Source organism: Schistocerca americana, chromosome 4 (assembly GCF_021461395.2).
Source record: "Schistocerca americana isolate TAMUIC-IGC-003095 chromosome 4, iqSchAmer2.1, whole genome shotgun sequence".
In the NCBI taxonomy this organism is placed as follows: domain Eukaryota; kingdom Metazoa; phylum Arthropoda; class Insecta; order Orthoptera; family Acrididae; genus Schistocerca; species Schistocerca americana.
In genome coordinates, this window is record NC_060122.1 from 350,199,330 (window position 1) to 350,221,603 (window position 22,274).

Here is a 22,274-nt window from a genome sequence, read left to right on the forward strand (position 1 = left end):
GGTCCTACGTTAAATCACTACGTGGCTCGAAAAAGCATATCCAGACACTCTGGGATGATGATGGCATTGAAACAAAGGATGACACACATAAAGCTGAAATACTAAACACGTTTTCCAAAGCTGTTTCACAGAGGAAGACTGAACTGCAGTTCCTTCTCTAAACCCTCGCACAAACAAAAAAAATGGCTGGCATCAAAATAAGTGTCCAAGGAATAGAAAAGCGACTGAAATCACTCAACAAGGAAAGTTCACTGGACCTGACAGGATACCAATTCGATTCTACACAGAGTACATGAATGGACTTGCCCCCCTTCTAACAGCTGTGTACCGCAAGTCTCTAGAGGATAGGAAGGTTCCAAATGATTGGAAAAGAGTACTGGTAGTCCCAGGCTTCAAGAAGAGTCGTCGAGCAGATGCGCAAAACTATAGACCTATATCTCTGACATCGATCTGTTGTAGAATTTTAGAACATGTTTTTTGCTCGTGTATCATGTCATTTCTGGATACCCAGAATCTGCTCTGTAGGAATCAACATGGATTCCGGAAACAGCGATCGTGTGTTGTTCATGAGACCCAGAAAATATTAGATACAGGCTCCCAGGTAGATGCCATTTTCCTTGACTTCTGGAAGGCATTCGACACAGTTCCGCACTGTCACCTGATAAACAAAGTAAGAGCCTACGGAATATCAGACCAGCTGTGTGGCTGGATTGAAGAAATTTTAGCAAATAGAACACAGCATGTTGTTCTCAATGGAGAGACATCTACAGACATTAAAGTAACCTCTGATATGCCACAGGGGAGTGTTATGAGACCATTGCTTTTCACAATATATATATATAACCTAGTAGATAGTGTCGGAAGTTCCATGCAGCTTTTCGTGGATGATGCTGTAGTATACAGAGAAGTTGCAGCATTAGAAAATTGCAGCGAAACGCAGTAAGATCTGCAGCGGATAGGCACTTGGTGCAAGGAGTGGCAACTGACCCTTAACATACACAAATGTAATGTATTGCGAATACATAGAAAGAAGGATCCTTTATTGTATGATTATATGTTAGCGGAGCAAACACTGGTAGCAGTTACTTATGTAAAATATCTGGGAGTATGCGTGCGGAACGATTTGAAGTGGAATGATCATATAAAATTAATTGATGGTAAGGCGGGTACCAGGTTGAGATTCATTGGGAGAGTGCTTAGAAAATGTAGTCCATCAACAAAGGAGGTGGCTTACAAAACACTCGTTCGACCTATACTTGAGTATTGCTCATCAGTGTGGGATCCATACCAGGTCGGGTTGACGGAGGAGATAGAGAAGATCCAAAGAAGAGCGGCGCATTTCGTCACAGGGTTATTTGGTAAGTGTGATAGCGTTACGGAGATGCTTAGCAAACTCAAGTGGCAGACTCTGCAAGAGAGGCGCTCTGCATCGCGGTGTAGCTTGCTCGCCAGGTTTCGAGAGGGTGCGTTTCTGGATGAGGTATCGAATATATTGCTTCCCCCTACTTATACTTCCCGAGGAGATCACGAATGTAAAATTAGAGAGATTAGAGCGCGCACGGAGGCTTTCTGGCAGTCATTCTTCCCATGAACCATACGCGACTGGAACAGGAAAAAGAGGTAATGACAATGGCACGTAAAGTGCCCTCCGCCACACACTGTTGGGTGGCTTGTGGAGTATAAATGTAGATGTAGATGAAATGGGAAAAACTTCCATTACACTAATTTAGTATTTACTAAAAAAGAAATAACACCCCATCACTGTTCATAAATGCTATCCGGAGTAAAATAATTACTAAGTCATCAGGGCACTATCGTCAGAAAGTAATTTGGAGGACTTGCTGGATTCTTCAAGCTGAGATTAATTTAGGTATTTAAGGTTACAGATGGTGTCTCAATTATGTTATCTTTAAGTACTATTGTAGATTGTGACACTGTCAATCTGCTATTTGTTCTCACTGAGTCTCCTGAACAACAAAACAAATGTAGATATTTTTACACAGCCAATTAGTAAAGTTAAGTCAAACAAAGGAAAAACCAGGATGGAATGTAAAAATATTGTAAAACACAACTCACAGACACAACTGCAATCTCAGGTAACCGAGACCACACTGTGAACAGCAGTACCAGTGCAGGATGGGAGTGGTGACTGGGTAGGGGTGAGGAGGAGGCTGGGACAGGGGCGGTTAGGGATAGTAGGGTAGGCGTGGCAGACAGTGATGTGCTCATGGGGAAAGTGAAGTGATGAGGTGGAAAGAGGGTAGGATAGCTATGTGCAGTCAGGAGATTAGACACCGGGAGCAGAGAGGTGGGGAGGGAATGGGTGGTTAGTGGAAAAGAAAAGAAGTAAAAATGCTGCGTGTGATGAAGGGATTATGTCTGTGTAGTGCTGGAATGGAAACAGAGAAGGGGCTGGATGGGAGAGGACAATGACTAACGTAGGATACATTGCAGGGAAAATTTCCACCTGTGCAATTCAGAAACGCTTGTTTCTTGGCCACAGTTTGTTGGTGGCCATTCATGCAGAGAGACAGCTTGTTGGTTGTCATGCCCACATAGAATGCAGCACATTGGTTTCAACTTAGCTTGGAGATCACATGACTGATTTCACAGGTAGCCCTGCCTTTGATGGGATAGGTGATGTTTGTGACCAGACTGGAGTAGTGGTGGTGGGAGGATGTATACGACAGGCCTTGCATCAAGGTCTGTTACAGGGGTATGAGCCATGAGGTAAGGGGTTGGAAGCAGGGGTTGTGTAGGGATGAACAAGTATACTATGTAGGTTTGGAAGAATCATGGGCAGGAAATTACTCATTTCAGGGTACAACAAGAGGTAGTTGAAACCCTGGCAGAGAATGTAATACAGTTGCTCCAGTCCGGGCTGGTACTGAGTTACGAGGGGAATGCTCCTCTGTGGCTGGATAGTGGGACTCTTTGTGAGGTGGTGGGAAACTGGAAAGATAAGGCACGAGAGATTTGTTTTTGCACAAGTTTGGGAGGATAATTACGGTTTGTAAAGGATTCAGTGAGACACTCAGTATACTTCCAGATGGACTGCTCGTCACTGCAGATGCGGCGAGCAAGGTTGGCAAGTCTATATGGAAGCATTCCCCACGTAACTCAGTCCCACCCAGGACTGGAGCCACTGAATTACATTCCCTGTCAAGGTTTCAACTACCTCTCGTCATACTCTGAAATGAGAAATGTCCTGTCCACTATCCTTGCCACCCTCCCACAGCGGTATTCCGCCGTGCACCAAACCTACACAATATACTCATCCATCCCTACACAACCCCTGCTCCCAATCCCTTACCTCATGGCTCATACCCCTGTAATAGACCAAGCTGCAAGACCTATCCTATACATTCCCCCACCACCATCTTCTCCGGTCCGGTCACAAACATCACCTATCCCATCAGAGGCAGGGCTACCTGTGAAACCAGTCATGTGATCTACAAGTTAAGCTGCAACTAAAGCTGTCTGTCTGCATGAATGGCCACCGACAATCTCTGGCCAATAAACAAGTGGACCACCCTTTTGCTGAGCATGCTGCCAAACATGACATCCTTCATTTAAATGACTGCTTCACAGCATATGCCATATGGATCCTTCCCACCAACAATACCGTTTCTGAATTGTGCAGGTGGGAACTTTCCCTGCAATATATCCTGTGTTCCCGTAACCCTCCTGGCCTAAACCTTCATTAGTCAGTTAGTCATTGTCCTCTCCCATCCAGCCCCTTCTCTGTTTCCATTCCAGCATTACACAGCTCTAATTCCTTCATCTTACCTCTCTCCTTTGCCACTCCCCCCCCCCCCTCCCCTCCCCACCTCTCTGCTCCCTGTGTCTTATCTCCCAACTGCACATACCTACCTTACCCTCTTTCCGTATCATCCCTCTGTGCTCACCAACAGCATGTCACTGTCTGCCACGCCTACCCTACGATCCCTCCCCCGTCGCCACCCCAGCCTCCTCCTTACCCCCACCCAGTTGTCACTCCTATCATGCACTGGTGCTGCTGCTCACAGTATGGTCTCAGTTGTCTGAGACTGCAGTCATGTGTATGTTAGTTGTGTTTGCTTGAGTGTGTATGTGTATGTTTGCAGTCTGATTATGACAAAGGCCTTACTGGCCGAAAGCTATTATTTGTGACAGTCTTTTTTTTGTGCCTATCTGCAACTCAGCATCTCTGCTGTATAGTGAGTAGCAACTTTCCTTTTCACAATAAAGTAAGTAAAATTCCATTTCTGACTACTTTCTTCAAGGAATCCCTGAGATGCACCATTCTATTAGTAGGCAATTAAAGTGTTATTTTTCTGAATAAGAGCAACATGTGTCACTGGTTCAGTCTTCCTATTTAGACATATAGGATCATTGCTTCATGACTCATCTACAGCCATCTTCTCTTTTTTCTTTCCAGTGTTGATCATGATACCGCCAATTGGTAATGGTGAATAGGGGAATCTTACATCAAACAATATTTTCCAGCAGAAAATGAGACAAATTTAAATAACATGAGTATATCAATAAGTAGCACAAAGAGTAGCCTGCCCAGTTAGCCGTGCGCTCTAACGTACTGCTTTTCAGGCGGGGAGGCGTGCTAGTCACCGGCATGACTCTGCCCGATTAGTGTTGATGTCCGGTATGCCGGCCAGTCTGTGGATGGTTTTTAGGCAGTTTTCCACCTGCCTCGGCGAATGTAGGGTGGTTCCCCTTATTCCGCCTCAGTTACACTACATCGGTGATTGCTGCACAAACACTTTCTCCACGTACGCTTACACCATAATTACTCTACCATGCAAACATTGGGGTTACACTCGTCTGGTATGAGACATTCCTGGGGGGAGGGGTCCCCTCTGGTTTCGGTGTGGGGTGGCAGCGAGGTGAGTGGACTGCTGTAGCCTGTTGTGGGGTTATGAACCACTGAAGGCTACATCAGGGACGAAACCTCTCTGTCGTTTCTAGGTCCCCAGTTCCATAAAATACTATACAATATACCACAAACAGTTCTTCTGTTGTATTATTGGGTTTAGAAATGTAATAATCAGGACCAGCCAACAGAGCATATATAATGGGGATACCCACAAAGTTGGACCAATGAGTGTGTTTTTTGGGTGAAAGGACTCAGTTCAAGTGAATTAATATTAAAAAGTTTAAGATGCTAGGGAATACTGCATGCATTATAGCAACATCTTCAAGTGGCATATTTGCTTTGCTGAAAACCATGTTGAGCTTGCATGTGAGCCATGCTTTAGCTGACTGGTATGTCTGACAATACCACTGAATGTGCAAAACATTGCAATGTTGGTGTTGAGGTCTTCAATCTGCAGGTGGTTTGATGCAGGTCTCAACACTAGCTTGTGCAAAGCTCTTCACCTCTGGATAACTGTCGCAACCTATATTCACTTGAAGGTGCTTACTGTAATCAAATCTTTGTCTCGATCTACTATTTTTATGCTCCTGCTAAGTTTTTGGTCTCCCATAACCAAGGAGTCTTTTGGTTGATGTCTCAGGATGTGTCCTGTGAAAAATTTCCTTCTTTTATGCAAGTTGTACTATGTTTCTTTTCTTTCTAATTCTATTCTGTACATCTTCATTAATTATCTGACTACCCATTTAATCTTCAGTATTCTTTTGCAGCACAACATTTCAAAAGCTTATATTCACTTCTTGTCTGTACCATTTGTCATCCACATCTCACTTCTGTTCATGACTACACTCCAAATACTTTCAGAAAAAAATCTTTCTAATACTTCTGCAAAGGTCAGTTATTTTTCTTCTCACTTTCAGTGTCTCAGTTCCTAACTCAGTTCCCTGACTATCACCAGATTTAATTCTTGTTTTACTTCTGTGTGTGTGTATATATATATATATATATATATATATATATATATATATATATATATATATATATATATATATATATATATAAAAAAATAGAGGGAAACATTCCACGTGGAAAAAATATATCTAAAAAAAAAGGATGATGTGACTTACCAAACGAAAGTGTTGGTATGTTGATGGACACACAAATATACACAAACATACACAAAAAATTCAAGTTTTCCCAACCCACGGTTGCTGCATCAGGAAAGAGGGAAGGATAGGGAAAGACGAAAGGATGTGGGTTTTAAGGGAGAGGGTAAGGAGTCATTCCAATCCCGGGAGTGGAAAGACTTACCTTAGGGGGAAAAAAGCACAGGTATACACTCTCTCACACACACATATCCATCCGCACATATACAGACACAAGTAGACATATATATATATAAAAAAAAAAACCTCCATCTGTCCAATGGCCAGCTTCACGCATCCGTCCACGTCAAACCCACCAACAAGCAACAGTACCTCCATTATGACAGCTGCCACCCATTCCACATCAAACGGTCCCTTCCCTACAGCCTAGGTCTTCATGGCAAACGAATCTGCTCCAGTCCAGAATCCCTGAACCATTACACCAACAACCTGAAAACAGCTTTCGCATCTCGCAACTACCCTCCCGACCTGGTACAGAAGCAAATTACCAGAGCCACTTCCTCACACCCTCAAACCCAGAACCTCCCACAGAAGAACCCCAAAAGTGCACCACTTGTGACAGGATACTTTCTGGGACTGGATCAGACTCTGAATGTGGCTCTCCAGCAGGGATACGACTTCCTCAAATCCTGCCCTGAAATGAGATCCATCCTTCATGAAATCCTCCCCACTCCACCAAGAGTGTCTTTCCGCCGTCCACCTAACCTTTGTAACCTCTTGGTTCATCCCTATGAAATCCCCAAACCACCTTCCCTACCCTCTGGCTCCTACCCTTGTAACTGCCCCTGGTGTAAAGCCTGTCCCATGCACCCTCCCACCACCACCTACTCCAGTCCTGTAACTCGGAAGGTGTACATGATCACAGGCAGAGCCATGTGTGAAAGCACCCACGTGATTTATCAACTGACCTGCCTACACTGTGAAGCTTTCTATGTGGGAATGACCAGCAACAAACTGTTCATTTGCATGAATGGACACAGGCAGACAGTGTTTGTTGGTAATGAGGATCATCCTGTGGCTAAACATGCCTTGGTGCACGGCCAGCACATCTTGGCACAGTGTTACACCATCCGGGTTATCTGGATACTTCCCACTAACACCAACCTGTCAGAACTCCGGAGATGGGAACTTGCCCTTCAGTATATCCTCTCTTCCCGTTACCCACCAGGCCTCAACCTCCACTAATTCCAAGTTGCCGCCGCTCATGCCTCACCTGTCATTCAACAACATCTTTGCCTCTGTACTTCCGCCTCGACTGACAACTCTGCCCAAACTCTTTGCCTTTATAAATGTCTGTTTGTGTCTGTGTATGTGCGGATGGATATGTGTGTGTGTGTGTGTGTGCGCGAGTGTATACCTGACCTTTTTTCCCCCTAAGTTAAGTCTTTTCGCTCCCAGGATTGGAATGACTCCTTACCCTCTCCCTCAAACCCACATCCTTTCGTCTTTCCCTCTCCTTCCCTCTTTCCTGATGAAGCAACCGTTGGTTGTGAAAGCTTGAATTTTGTGTGTATGTTTGTGTGTCTATCAACATGCCAGTGCTTTCGTTCGGTAAGTTACATCATCTTTGTTTTTTTATGTAGCAACTTTTGTCCAGTTAATACTATGCAGAAATCAACTCTGCATTTGGATTGTACCTTCTCAACTCTTTTGCAAAAGGTGGGCAGTATTCTACTGCATCCATTTTCAGTAAGCTACCACAAGAACTGGAAAATCTTAACAGCAATCCAAATGCTTTCAAATCTAAACTACAGAGTTTGCTCATGGGTCACTCCTTCTATTCTGTTGAGGAGTTCCTTGAAAAATTAATCAGATTCCTATGTTATATTGATTGTTGATTGCATTCATATAAACTTACAGGTTGTTGTCTTTTTAGGAGTCAAAACATTTTATTTAATTTATTATGACTTTTCTGTTGTAATTTTATGTACTGATATGTTCCATGACCATGGAGATTCGCTCCTCAATTTGGTCCTATGGAACTAGGTGTATAATTTAAAAAAATACCAAAGGGTACTAACATTTGCCTGCTAGATAATAATATAATGTCGTGTGACGATGGCCTCCCATCGGGTAGACCATTCGCCTGGTGCAAGTCTTTCGATTTGACGCCACTTCGGCGACTTGCGCGTCAATGGGGATGAAATGATGAAGATTAGGACAACACAACACCCAGCCCCTGAGTGGAGAAAATTTCCGACCCGGCCGGGAATCGAACCCGGGCCCTTTGGATTGACATTCTGTCGCGCTAACCACGCAGCTACCGGGAGCGGACGCCTACTAGATGATAATATTTGACACTAAAATTCAGCTGAGTGTTACACGAGTACTAACAATATAGTCATGACCTTGTGTCTCCAGAGTTCTTTCTATTTGGCACACTGAAGAAAGGCTTTAAGGAACAGTGCCAAGCCACACTGCTCATGGACAGCTGCATGACGACTGTAAAATGGGTAGTTTGAAACGTGTTCTCTATTGGAAAAATGTATCAACAGACATGATGCATTAGGAAATGATGTTGTTGTTGTTGTGGTCTTCAGTCCTGAGACTGGTTTGATGCAGCTCTCCATGCTACTCTATCCTGTGCAAGCTTCTTCATCTCCCAGTACCTACTGCAACCTACATCCTTCTGAATCTGCTTAGTGTATTCATCTCTTGGTCTCCCTCTACGATTCTTACCCTCCACGCTGCCCTACAATACTAAATTGGTGATCCCTTGATGCCTCAGAACATGTCCTACCAACCGATCCCTTCCTCTGGTCAAGTTGTGCCACAAACTTCTCTTCTCCCCAATCCTATTCAATACTTCCTCATTAGTTATGTGATCTACCCATCTAATCTTCAGCATTCTTCTGTAGCACCACATTTCAAAAGCTTCTATTCTCTTCTTGTCCAAACTATTTATCGTCCATGTTTCACTTCCATACATGGCTACACTCCATACGAATACTTTCAGAAATGACTTCCTGACACTTAAATCAATACTGGATGTTAACAAATTTCTCTTCTTCAGAAACGCTTTCCTTGCCATTGCCAGCCTACATTTTATATCCTCTCTACTTCGACCATCATCAGTTATTTTGCTCCCCAAATAGCAAAACTCCTTTACTACTTTAAGTGCCTCATTTCCTAATCTAATTCCCTCAGCATCACCCGACTTAATTAGACTACATTCCATTCATACCAAGAGAAATATTGTGTTAAGTGTGTTAATTTTTATTTTTTTCCAAGATATTAAATGTGTTGTAAGTTCTGTGCATTACTTTTTAACACACTGACAGTCATGCGCTGTTTCACTAGCAGGCCAGGGGATCATGTGTTGTGGTCTCGTTCCTACTGATAAATTATGAAACAAGCCCTTTAATGCTGTAAAATTGTAGTTTATTTAAGAAAATTCTGATGTTCAGCTCTTCGTGTTTTATGCATTTCATACAGGTGGAAACGTCTAACATCTCATTGATATTACATGAATCATTCAAATGTCATTCATACCTTCCTCAAATGTAATCACTTTCAGCAACCAGTTGCTGTAGCACCAAGTCATAGTGCAGTGCAGAGTTCATCACCATGTAGTATACTTTTTTCATATTAAACTATTATGTGAAAAAAAAAACTTGCTGATTGTTTTTTTTGCTTGAAAAAATAGGGGCCACACTTCTTGATGAGGTTTAATATTTTTGGCACACACAAGGAAGGCCTATTTTTCCAATTACTTGTCTAAGGTTTCGCAAATGCTCAAACGATGTAATGTTCACCCACTGTTGCATCACCCATGGTTTGACAATATTTAGACTAATTCTCACTGTTTAGTGTTAACAGTGTCTCTTCAGGTGCAAATTTTAACTATATTTTAACACAATTTAACCCAGAGAAAAGTTGTGATATCTGGCATAAATCCATAGTATTCTTACTCAGTCATACCATATGCAAAGATTCATTCAGCTTAATGTCCACATCATGGATATGTATCCATCATCTTTCACTGCACACAAACCATCTGACAGTTCTTTGGAAAGTGAAATCTGTGTCACACTAAAATCCTGTGAACAAGTGCAATTACCTAAGACACACTGATGAGTCAAAACACTATGGCCAGCTGTTTAATGGTTTGTTTGTTCATGCTTGGAATGCAATACAGCAGTGATTCAGTGTGGCATGGATCTGACAGGGCTATGGTATATTTCTGGAGGTAGTGTGAAATGGGGTGAGAATGAGCACTTCTTATTTATTTATTTTTAAGATCTTCGGTTCCACACCCAAATTATGCTCAGTTATGATCATTCAAAATTCAGCATGTGGAGAGTGCAGGTGAAAGGCATCAACAGAAACACATTAAAATACTTTTTATCAGAGGACTAGAAAAAATAATGAGTGATCAACCTCATATTTCAGAAATGATTTGCAAATTATATACCAGTCTCATACTTATTTTGAGGTAAATTAGCCACATCTACTTTTTGTCATGTATAGAGACTACTAGCAATGAAAAATGATACCTAAAAAAATCTCAGCAATTTCGGTTCAGACATTGCTAAGACAGTGGGTAAAACAGTAAGTGTAATATGATAAACTGGAACAGAAAATCACTCTAATCTTTTTTTTATTTCAAGTATGTTGAAGGAATAACATCAAAATTAATAATGAGAAACTGAAATATTGACAGCAACAAGGGTGTCTGTTCCTTAACATCAAAATACTTTGCATATGTATAGTTTAAACAATTGTATCATTCAACAGAAGGTATTGTTAAAATAAATATGTTCTTCATAGGCTCTATTGAGATGTCAGTTTGTTCCACTCTAAATATTTTGTGGGAATCGGAGGAAATTTGTCTCTTCCTAATACCTTTATTTTCTGGTCCTCCAGAACTTCCAGTACAATGCACACAGTTCTGTACTCTAGTTCTTTTTTTCTAGAGGCTTCCCAAAAATGTCACAAGTACAAATCAACCTTTCTTTAACCTGTTTATACTTTTCCCTCACTATACTACACATCATCTTCACTCACATATGCTGACAACCACTCCACCTCAGACTCTTCTGTGTACACATATCTCCTAGGCATGAAGAAAGCAACTGCAAGCAGTTAACAGTTTTTTTTTTTTCTTTCGTTTGTTGACGTAAAAACCAACTTTTAGCATAAACACTGCAGAGATTAAAAGCCTCTTAATTGAAATGAAATAGTAATGACTTTATAGCTTCCAGATGCCTCACATCTGAGAGAAAAGCTTCTTCTAAAGGATTCTCCACATATGTTGCCATATAAATCCAATGATGCATAGTACAACTGTATCAACCCCAGCAATGCCACATGATTTGTTACAACAAGAATGGCCTATGGGAACATTTTCTTTCCAAAGTAGCTTCTTAATATGATTCTCTCTGCATAAAAAAATGGTTGGGGGGGGGGGGGGGGCGAGAGGGGAGAAGTCCCTAATCAAGTGATTTTCCAGGGTCGTTAATGGCATTGGTCTCATCATAACTGAATACATTACATGCAAGGACACTAACAAGATTATCTTTCAGACTGATTACTAGATACATACGTATGCATTGCAGTATCTGTATTATGCTACACTGTGATCAGTCTCACGCATTACATATTTGGGGTTGCACCTAAAAAACTGTATCACATTGCAGACAACAATCATGTCTACAAAGATAATAAAAACAAAGATATCTTTCTTCATTCTGGCTGGAAATTAATTATCCAACAGAGAACCATGCAGTGATCAAACTCACAGCACAATATCAATCTCAGCCCGTACAATGTGGCACCAGAGGTCTATGCACAAGTCACACAATTCCCATAAATTATAGGCCAGTGATTTTTAAGTACAGAGCTGGCACCCAACAGCATCCCAGATATGTTCCATCAAGTTCAGACAGAAGAATTTGGTGGCCAATACATCAATACGAGTTCATTACCGCCACTGCAGTACGATTCTGACCTTTCGGCATGGGCAGTTATCCTGCTGGAAGATGCCATAGTCACAGGGGAAGAGATGAAGCATGAAGGGATGCAGGATAACGTTTACAACATGTAGTCCACAGCTGTCTCAGGTATATGTCCCCCTTGGGGTAAAATTGTCCCCACATTTCTGTGTCTACGGCGCAGTGCATGTTTTGAGTAGCCATTTGTCTGGATGATGAGGTACCAGTGAAAACATGAAACATAATTCAACCAACTAGGCAAACCAGTTCCAAAGGACCAAGTCAAAACTTGACAATCTCATTCCACAAGATAAACTTAATTTGCAATGCCATTGCATTAACAAGGAAACACACTAGGGACGTATGCTCCAGAACCCCATGCTTAGCAATAAGCACTGAATGTCATACTCCCAATACATTGTCATCCACTCATGGTTTCATTGCTGTTCAACTACTTTCTATAGATGCTGACAACTGTGGCATGTGGACAACTGACTAGCTTCACCGCTTCTAAGATGCCACACAACAACAATACAGCCTTCATCAAATTCACTTATCCCAATTAATTTCACTGTTTCCAGCCCATATAAACACTGGAATGATTCGCCATATGTCTCTGCTCAGCCTATGTACTTTTCTTACTGTGTCACAAGCCTGTAACAGTGTCAGGTGGTATTCAATCTCCCAGTGAGCAGCAGGCAACAATTTTTTGTCTTCTCAGGATATGTTAGCCCTTTAGCCCTTATTATTATTAATCCTGCAGAGATAAGAGTTTCTTTCATTTAGTAACAACAGCCAAGAGACCTGTCAGGGCAAGATTATTACCAGTCTAGCACCAGATCTCCATGTGTCCAATTATCGAAGGAGTATGACGACGAATTCAAGGTGCAGATAAGTGAAATGAATATTAATTTGCTTTTGCAAGACAACAATAATTAACTGATGTGACATTAAACTGATGTACAGTATAATTCTCTGGTCAACTCGATTAAACAAATAAATCTTCAATACATATGGTTGCATCCCACACTTCACTCAGCCCAAATCCTCTGCTCTCCACGCCTCCTTGATCACAAAGACTACTTGTATCCTAACTATCTGTGCTCATCCTCTTGTAATTATGTAACATTTATCAGTCTGCATAGTTAATAAACATAAACGTTAATACTAGGCGCGGAGTACTTTTATTAATTTTAGGAAGATGGTTGGTATGTTTATCATGTTATTTCCCCTAACTGAATTTATGGCACTTTTCCATATACACTGAGGTGACAAAAATCATGGGATATTTCCAAATACCATATCAGACCTCTGCTTGCCCAGCATAGTGCAGCAGCTCAACATGGCATGGAATCAACAAGTCACTGGAAGTTCTCTGCAGAAATATTGAGCCGGTTGCCTGTACAGCTGTACATAGTCGCAAAAGTATTGCTCATATGGAATTTTGTGCTTAAACTGACCTCTCAATTATGTCACATAAATGTTCTTGTTGGGCAATTTGGCTGGCCAAATCAATCATTTGAATTGTCCATAAAGTTTTTAAAACCATTTGTGAACAGTTCTGGTCTGGTGACATGGTGCATTGTTATCCATACAAATTCCTTCATTGTTTGGGAACATAAAGTCCATGAATGGCTGCAGATAATCTCTAAGTAGTTTAGTTGGACCTGAAGACCCGGTCCATTCCATGTAAACACAGCCCACACCATTATGGAGCCACCACCAGCTTGCACACTGTTTTAACAACTTCAGTCCATGGCTTCATTTGTGCTACACTCAAACCCTACCATCAGTTCTTACCAACTATAATCAGGGCTCATACGGCCAGATTATGGTTTTACAGTTGTCTAGGTTCCAACTGATATGGTCATAAACCCAGAAGAGGTGCTGTAGGCAATGTCATGTTGCTAGTAAAGGCACTCGCATTGGTCGTCTGCTTCCATACCCCTTGATGCCAAATTTCCTTGCACTGTCCTAACAGATATGTTCATCAAGTGTTCCACATTGATTTCTAGGGTTTTCCTTCACAGTGTTGCTTATCTGCAGCACTGACAACTCTACACAAATGTTGCTGTTCTCAGTCTTTAAGCTGAGGCCACCAGCCACTTCCTTGTCTGAAGTGAGAGATAATACATGAAATTTAGTATTCTCACACACTCATGACACTGTGGATCTGAGAATATTTAATTCCCTTATGGTTTCTGAAATGTAATGTCCCAAGTGTATCACTCCAACTGCCATTCTGCACTCAACATCTGTTAATTCCTGTCATGTGGGCATTATCACATTGGAAACATTTTTACATAATCACCTAAGTAAAATTACAGTTTGTCAATGCACTGCCCTGTTATACCTTGTGTGTGCAATACTACCCCCATCTGTAAATGTGTTCTTCACTATCCCACAACTTTTGTCACCTCAGTGTACGCTACTGTTACGACTTCGATCAATAGAGTCATGATATGGATAAATTACTGTTCTAAAAGCAAAGTGTACAGCATACATTCACGTCCCACAACATGTATCTGGCTTTGAGAACTCAATATGTTATGAAGCCAGTAAGTGCAGCAATCAGAGCCTCTAATCACCACATGGAATTACAGAGAGCCTTTATGTATCCCTGGGGAATCTCTCCCATAGCAGTTCCCACATAAAAAGTCCATGAAACATCAACATGTCTATGATGAACAATTCATCAATGAACCAAATCCCAGATGTATTTCAGAGGTGACATGTAAGTTTAACATTTGAGATAGAGGACACAGTAGCAATCAGCAGCTGTTGAAGGAAGCTAGCAGTTTCCATGAATGTGACAACACATTATACTGCTGAAATGGGATATATGGAAAATAAATTATGAAAACCTCCCTTGGCAATTTATATTTGGCATAGCTCTTTTTAACTACTATCACGCTTCCACATAACATATGCCATTTTATGATCCTTCACTTCCACTATGCAAAGAATATCTATGCATCTACTTCAGCTTTTCGAGAAATCAGATTAACTGAAAATCACGTCATTATGTAACAGTATGAAGACAAGACCTGGTGTCAAAGGTTTGGGTGACCTAATTAATTAATGCATTACATAAGTTTTGATTAAAAAATACTACTCTCTCTCTCTCATTTTATAGGGTCAAATCCTTCATCATCTACATCTTTTCTGTCATTCAGTCAAGTCACAAGTTGTTTTACCTGACACTGAATGTAATTCTATCATACAGTGTGCATGTGTTTAGTGTTTAAAAGAACAAATACACAGAGAAGTAAAAATGCTGGAGGGAGTCAGATGAAAAGTTATGTAGTGAGCACAGATCATAATTTTTCTTGGAATACATATAAAAAAGCTGGGTTCCCATTCTTCATAACAATGAAAACTCAACAGTCACAGTGTGGGTAACTGTAGAAATCAGCACCATTACTGAGGCTGATTTACAAAAGTAAGAAATGGAGGGAGGAAGGGAGGCATGACAGTCACTAGATTCACACCAACAAACACAGTGACAAGTTTATCATCACAGGTTACATCCCTCAATACTGGATAGCAAGATACAACACTTTTTGTGCATTTTTGGCAACGTTCAACGTCTTGGTGTTCTCACACCAATCTTTGTAAGAATGTCTTTCTTATTCACAGTAAATATGTCAGGTTTCTGTGGTACACAAGAGAAGGGAAAGGTCATGAGGATGTAGGTAGCTAACTGTAACTAGACTTGTATCATTATTAACATTCAAAATACATCCAAGCCACCAGTGACCTTCGCACGTGCATGCAACTAACCCTGTGATATCACCAAGGTATGAGTCTTGTTGGGTCCATATTAGATTTTCATTTCTGAAGTCTGGTGAATTGTAGAAAATCTTTGTTTGGATTTTTTATGGCTAGTGGCAATAATACAGTCTAATTTGTGGATATCTGCAATTGTGCATATCTGCGCAAACCCCTCTTGAAGGGCAGATTCTTCTTCATCATACTCACTGTTAATTGTACAATGAAAGTGACCACTAGAATGTTCTTGGAATATTATTCAAACAACTGTCTAGGTACCATTATCTAAGAGTTGTAGATGCACTGTGAACTGGCACAAGCAGCAAGTCTCTTGATGGTACCAGGGATACATGACACAGTCCTTTGGAATATGATGTGGCAAAGAAATGCTGCTCTACAAAGACATCAAAATCACTCAGATGAAAATATATGTTTTCAAAATTCTTGCACTTTATATGCTGGACTGCAGCAGCATCTGAGGAGTAATAAATGTACTTAGGTATTATACAGAAATGGGTTATCATGAAGTTAACCAAATGATATTGGAAAAGACAAATGGTCACAGTGTTATGTTTAAAGCATTCTGACACAATAACAGATGAAATGTCATCAATTTCATGGGTTTCTGGATGCCCGTGTGTTGTTCCAGTGAAACCCTTAGACCTCAACCTGCAGCAAATATGCTAAATTCCCTGTAAAATAACAAATAATGATGTATTCACTGTCACAAAGTGTCTCTTTCACATTCTGTGGAAATACAGGTTGTGGGTGGCTATGAAGGAGTACAGCAGGAGCATTTTTAATTTGTCAGCAAGGTTTTCCAAGAAGTCCCACAGAAGACCGACATGTCTTGAAAATTGTTCTGCCTGTACATGTCCACAATTTAGGAAAACACAGATTGCTACTTACCATAAAGAAGACACATCAAGTTGCAGACAGGTACAATTAAAAGGCACTCACATATATCTTTTGGCCACAGCCTTCGTCACTAAAAAAAAAAAAAAACCACACACACAAACACACCTCATGAACACATGACGCCAACCCCAGCATCTCGGGCCCGAGATGCATGTTTTACTGACAAAGGCTGTGGGCAAAAGTTATATGTAAGTGTCTTTTAATTGTGCCTGTCTGCAACTTGAAGTGTCTTCTTTACGGTAAGTAGCAAATGTGTCTTTTCCTACATTGCTTATATTCCTACCTGGAGTTTCCATTGTTTGTATGCCGCTTCGTCAATTCCATTTTCATCAAACAATTGTCCTACATATGTCATGAAAGAGGGTGTACCTGGGCAGTTATCACAGGTTGACATATGACATTTTGGCTGTGCAGTGTTAAAAATGATTTGTGCCAGACTGTTTATATGTGTTAAGTTCACAGTCAGCATCACATGCCAACTTTTTCAGTCTTCAACCTTTTAACATAAGCTTCACATTTTAGTGAATGCAGCATACACGCACTATGGGTACTGGTTGCACCAGACAGAACACAATTGTTGCATTGTAATTGGCAAAATTTGGATAATCTTATTTTCAGTCCTGGATGTACATCTCTGAATGCTTCATACAACTCATACAGGTTTCCCAACACCTGTGTTTTTGTGTATGAACCCTGGATCTGTTTTTCTTCATAGAAATAAAGTTCTTCTTCCCAGGCAAATAGCAACTTCTATCTGCTATGTCGCAAAATTCTATGGCATCGTTCACAGTGTCTTCTCTTAGAGCACGCCTAGGTCTTGCATTAGGTGTTGCTAAGATACATAACATTCTTTAACTAATTGTTCTGCCTTTCTCACTAAATAGTTTGAGGCTCCAAATTCATTTTTATTTCTTCAAATGCTCCAACTTTTTGGAAGATCTTCTCACTGCTCGTGATGCTAGTACTAAATTTCTTTTTCAATTGCATTATAATTTCAGATTTCACATTTGTTTCATCCACTGCATTTTCTCCCACAATGGGTACATATTTACTTTTGAATACCTCTCAGTCTCTTCTTAACAGATACAAGAATGCCAACTAATGGAACTAAAGCAATATTTGAGGTTTATTTATTTTTATTACTATTTTTTTTAATTTATTTAGCCATCCGTGGACATTTTAAAATGTATGGATGCTGTCAGTTGCGTCAGATGTGCCTCACTCGACTGAGGACTTATGCAGGTTTGTGATTCCCATCCACTTCAATGTACTTTGTTCGGCCACAGGCCTTTGTTTTGGTGTCAATTTTTTCCTACATCTGTCATATATTTTGTGGTCTGCCATTATGCCACTGATTATATCAACCATTCACATTTTACACATTTTTCTTGTATCTATTGTGTCTATTTTTCCTGAAGGATTTACAGCAGTACATGACCCTCTCAAACTCCAACCATTAGATTTGTACAGTCACAAAACACAACACTTCTGCTATAACTTCATCTGTACATGTAGCATCCACATTGACATCCAGACTTTGAAAGAAAACACTTCACTCGTATGATTTCCTATCTTCTGACTTACTGTCATGTAACAAGAACGGCTGCTGTTGGCCTTTCACTTTACAAGCTAACCTTTCACAGGTCAAAATAAAAATGCTTGCTGTTGGCCTTCTCGTCTTGCAATTTTAGCAGTAATTGTTCAAAACAAGAATGCTATTGGCCTCTTCAGATTGTCAGCTTAACTGTGACTGGTGGAAATAAAATGATTGCTATTGGCCTATTCACACTGCTACCTTACTATGCGTTGCTGTCACATCTCTGTTTTAACAGTTACCATGTTTTTCAGTAATTTGTTGTAGTCTGCATATAACTGGTGTTGTTTCATTGTACCACATGGCTGCACATACAGTACTAATTTATATATCCTACTGCAACTGTCATCCCAACTTTATTTTATAGTATGTTATGTAGTGTAATATGAAGCACATAAAATTTTTCAAAAAAAATTATGGTGACATGTTTTATGTAATTCAAATTCGAAGGTCAAGGTCAGGGACCTTTACTGTGTACAGTGTTTAAATATGCCCTTGTTGGGTATCATCTGAAAGCTTGTTCCAGGCCCTTTCCAAAGATACCTGTTTCACTCTTCTGCCTCTATTAGAACAGTAGTTGCATCTGTTTTTGTCAGCAGTGTTTGTCGAATTTGAAGCACATTATCCGAACTTTGGTTTCAGAATTCCTTGTTGTAGCCATAATTCTGTGATTTGGCACTTTTCATTCTCTCGTGTACAATAAACACGCCAAATTTGATAAAAGTTGGAGATATTGTCGAAAATTGTACTTTTCTTTGTTGATTTGACATGACGTTACCAGCGAGAGAGAGAGAGAGAGAGAGAGAGAGAGAGAGAGAGAGAGAGAGATAGTTTGCATATAGGAAGAGAGTCACTCACAGTGACCAAACAGATTAATCAAACAATAAATGAGTTAAGGACTGAAAGCAAAATTGAACAATAAATGAGATAAGGACTGAATGCAAAATTGGATTGTAATCAACTACTTCGTCACTGCAGCTAGGCGTGTACAGCAACTAGTCAGGTGATACTGATATTTGAACAAATCTGAGAAATATATCTGGCGTGTTGAAGGTAGGTGCTGCCAAACTGCTGTGAATTTTTGGTCAATTTTACACACTATATGTACAGGAAATCCACTCAAGCAATAAAAAAATCTGATAATGTTACATCCATATGTTACATAATAGCCTCTTGCAATCCTCGTAGTTTACGTATGGGCCTAAGCAAATAATTTTATGTTGTAAATACAAAATGAGAGGGAAATGTGCCTATGCAACATTACTACCATGATTGTCCATCTGATGTTTTATATTGTAATACGTTGGCTAAACGTTTTAGGGCATCAGATTATGATGACTTTTCCTACGTTGCAATTACCTTTCAACTACACTGTCATTTGTTATCTGCATCTGACTCATGATTGGCCGTGTTCATTTCCCATGATTCTTAGCGCTAATACGAACACCTACACATCACGTGAAACCCGCCGAAACCGTAATTTGACCGATTTCATAATGCAAACATGTTGTATTTCGTATATTACAAATGTACCTGTAACTTGCAAATCACTGAAATTATTGCTGGACATTCGAAATTAGGTTCGTTGGAGTACCGGTCGCAACCGCAGGAATCACGCCAAAGCATTCGACACAGGCATTCGCCCAATTACCATGCTTTGCGACTGGGCGAAATCTCTGCGTCGAGGCACAGGGGTCGACGAGGTTCGTTCGAGTAAAAGCAAAGCTATCACAGGCAAGCGCAACCGTTTTCAAACTGTCTCTACTGCGCATGCGCTGCTTCGTGAGTGATTATCTGAACCAGTTGGGTTTTCTCGAACGTTTATTTCCGAATGTTTCGTTGTCTGACAGTATGTAGCGCTAGTTGACATCTCAACTCACTTTGTGTTGCTCGAATGTTAGTGAATTAAGTATGGAAACAGTGTATCGGATGTGTAGTTTTTTCATGCTTGGCACTACGCGTTTCGAGAATTTAAAGTACAATATTTACGTAAGTATTTTGTATGCTGTTTGTGTGTTGTTGGTCTCTTGCACTGTATTGTGTAGTCTTTTTGAGGTTAAGGTACGGTACGTCACTGTGCCTACTACACTATGCGGAAAACATACACACCGTGTAATTTCACAAACAGTATGGGTGATGATGGTTTGCGTGTGTCTTGTTTTCTGCGTAATGGAGAAAGCAAAACATATTATAACCACAAGAAGACGGCTACAGTGCAAGAGAGGCAGCAAAGCACAAACATACACTAATGTACGTATTTGATAATGACGATGAGAAATCTCGAAATGCGTCCTGCGAAACATGAAAAATTACGAAAATGGTGCTGTACATCATTACTGCATTTAAAGAATGATTGAGAGTGCCATGATTTCGAAAAACGTCGATTATGATAAATGTAACTGAGTCAAACGTTTCCTTCCACTTCAAATCGGCACCTCTTGGAGAACCAGTGATACAAAATGTTAACTGAAGACGTTTATACTTATTCTTGACAATACTTCCTTCACCAACATCCTGTTTTCCTTTACATTTCGATTACACGCATATGATGATAAAATTTGATCAGCTTGTTTCACTGATTTTTGTAACACAAATTTTGTTGCTGATCGACAATACATTGCAGATAATTAGTACCAGTGTTAATAAACAACAATGTAATAAATGCCCTAACATTACAAATGCCAGAAATTATCTAATCTGAAGAAAAATTATTCTTGGTTCAGCTGGTAGAGTGGGGCCGCAGTGTGTCCACTGGTTAAGAATCTGGTATTAGCTTGATTTCAGTAATGTATGTGTGACATCACAGCACGTTTATTTATACATATGCGACATCCCCCTTAAAGTGATCCAACTTAATGTTCGCCTGTCATTTATACGAATGACAATAGTATGTGACTCCCAATTATCGGCTCTTGTGAACGGATCCTTGTATGAAAGAGGGAAAAAAGTTATTCACTTTGAAAGTGACTTTACGGTACACAGAGATCCTTTTACTTATGATATCCTAGGTTCTATATATGCAAAACATTTCTACGGAAAAATCTCTCAAGGGAATAAAATTAAAGTAGAATATATTAATTTTTCTCAAGTTTGAGCCACACAGTTCCTTTAATAGGGTAGCAGGAACCTAGAACTTCTTATCTGGGATGAGAAACTTACGAGTCTTGACACAAAATGCTTTGCACATACGCACATTGATCTCTTTGGTGGAGGCTTATTAAAGGCTTTGGAACCAGTCAGTGGAGTTTCCTCTGATCGGTCGAAAATAGTTGCAGCTGTTCATCGCCGCAACTCTAACAGCTTTCACCATGTCAGAAACCACGGGAACTAGGAGAATACCTGTGTCCAACGCATTGATGTCTTTGCCATTGTATCTCGCACGAATCTAGGGCCAACAGAAATGGGGACGCTCAACTACCGAGAAATCCGATTGATGCATCTACAGTGACACTACCGTGATTCTTTGGGTGCCCAGCGAGCCAATTTCTGCTGTTCTGTTCTGAACTGTGCAGAAGCCAATTTAACCTAATGGTAAATGGGGCATTGAAGATGCGACCTCCTTTGGAGTACTGCCGAGCGGTCTTGTATCGTTACAGATGGGATTAACGGAGTATGTCGAGAAAGTTCAAAGAAGAGCAGCACGTTTTGTACTATTGCGAAATAGGGAAGAGACTGTGACTGGTAAGATACAGGATTTGGGGTGGACATCATTAAAACAAAGGCGTTTTACGGTGCAGCGGAATCTTCTCACGAAATTTCAATCAAGAACTATCTCTTTAGATTGTGAAAATATTTTGTTGACGCCAATCTACATAGGGAGAAACTATCATCACAATAAAATAAGGAAAATAAGAAATCACATGGAAAGATATAGGTCTTCGTTTTTTCCGTGCACTGTTGGGGATTGGAACAATAAAGAATTACTGTGATGATGGTTCGATGACCACTCTGCCAGAAACATACTTGTGATTTGCGGAGTATCCATGTACTTGTAGATGTATAAATCCTTGAAGGCTGACCTT

At 40.4% G+C, this 22,274-nt stretch overlaps 1 protein-coding gene across 2 annotated transcripts in view; it reads right to left on the reverse strand.

The window, feature by feature from the left end:
• The window catches only part of LOC124612795 (alpha-L-iduronidase), a 244,535-nt gene extending 224,577 nt beyond the window's left edge, over positions 1-19,958 (reverse strand). For both annotated transcript variants that reach the window (XM_047141198.1, XM_047141197.1), the window contains exon 1: positions 19,786-19,958. The gene's annotated coding sequence lies outside the window, so the exon portion shown is untranslated. The remainder of the gene's footprint in view (positions 1-19,785) is intronic.
• Positions 19,959-22,274: the final 2,316 nt, after the last annotated feature.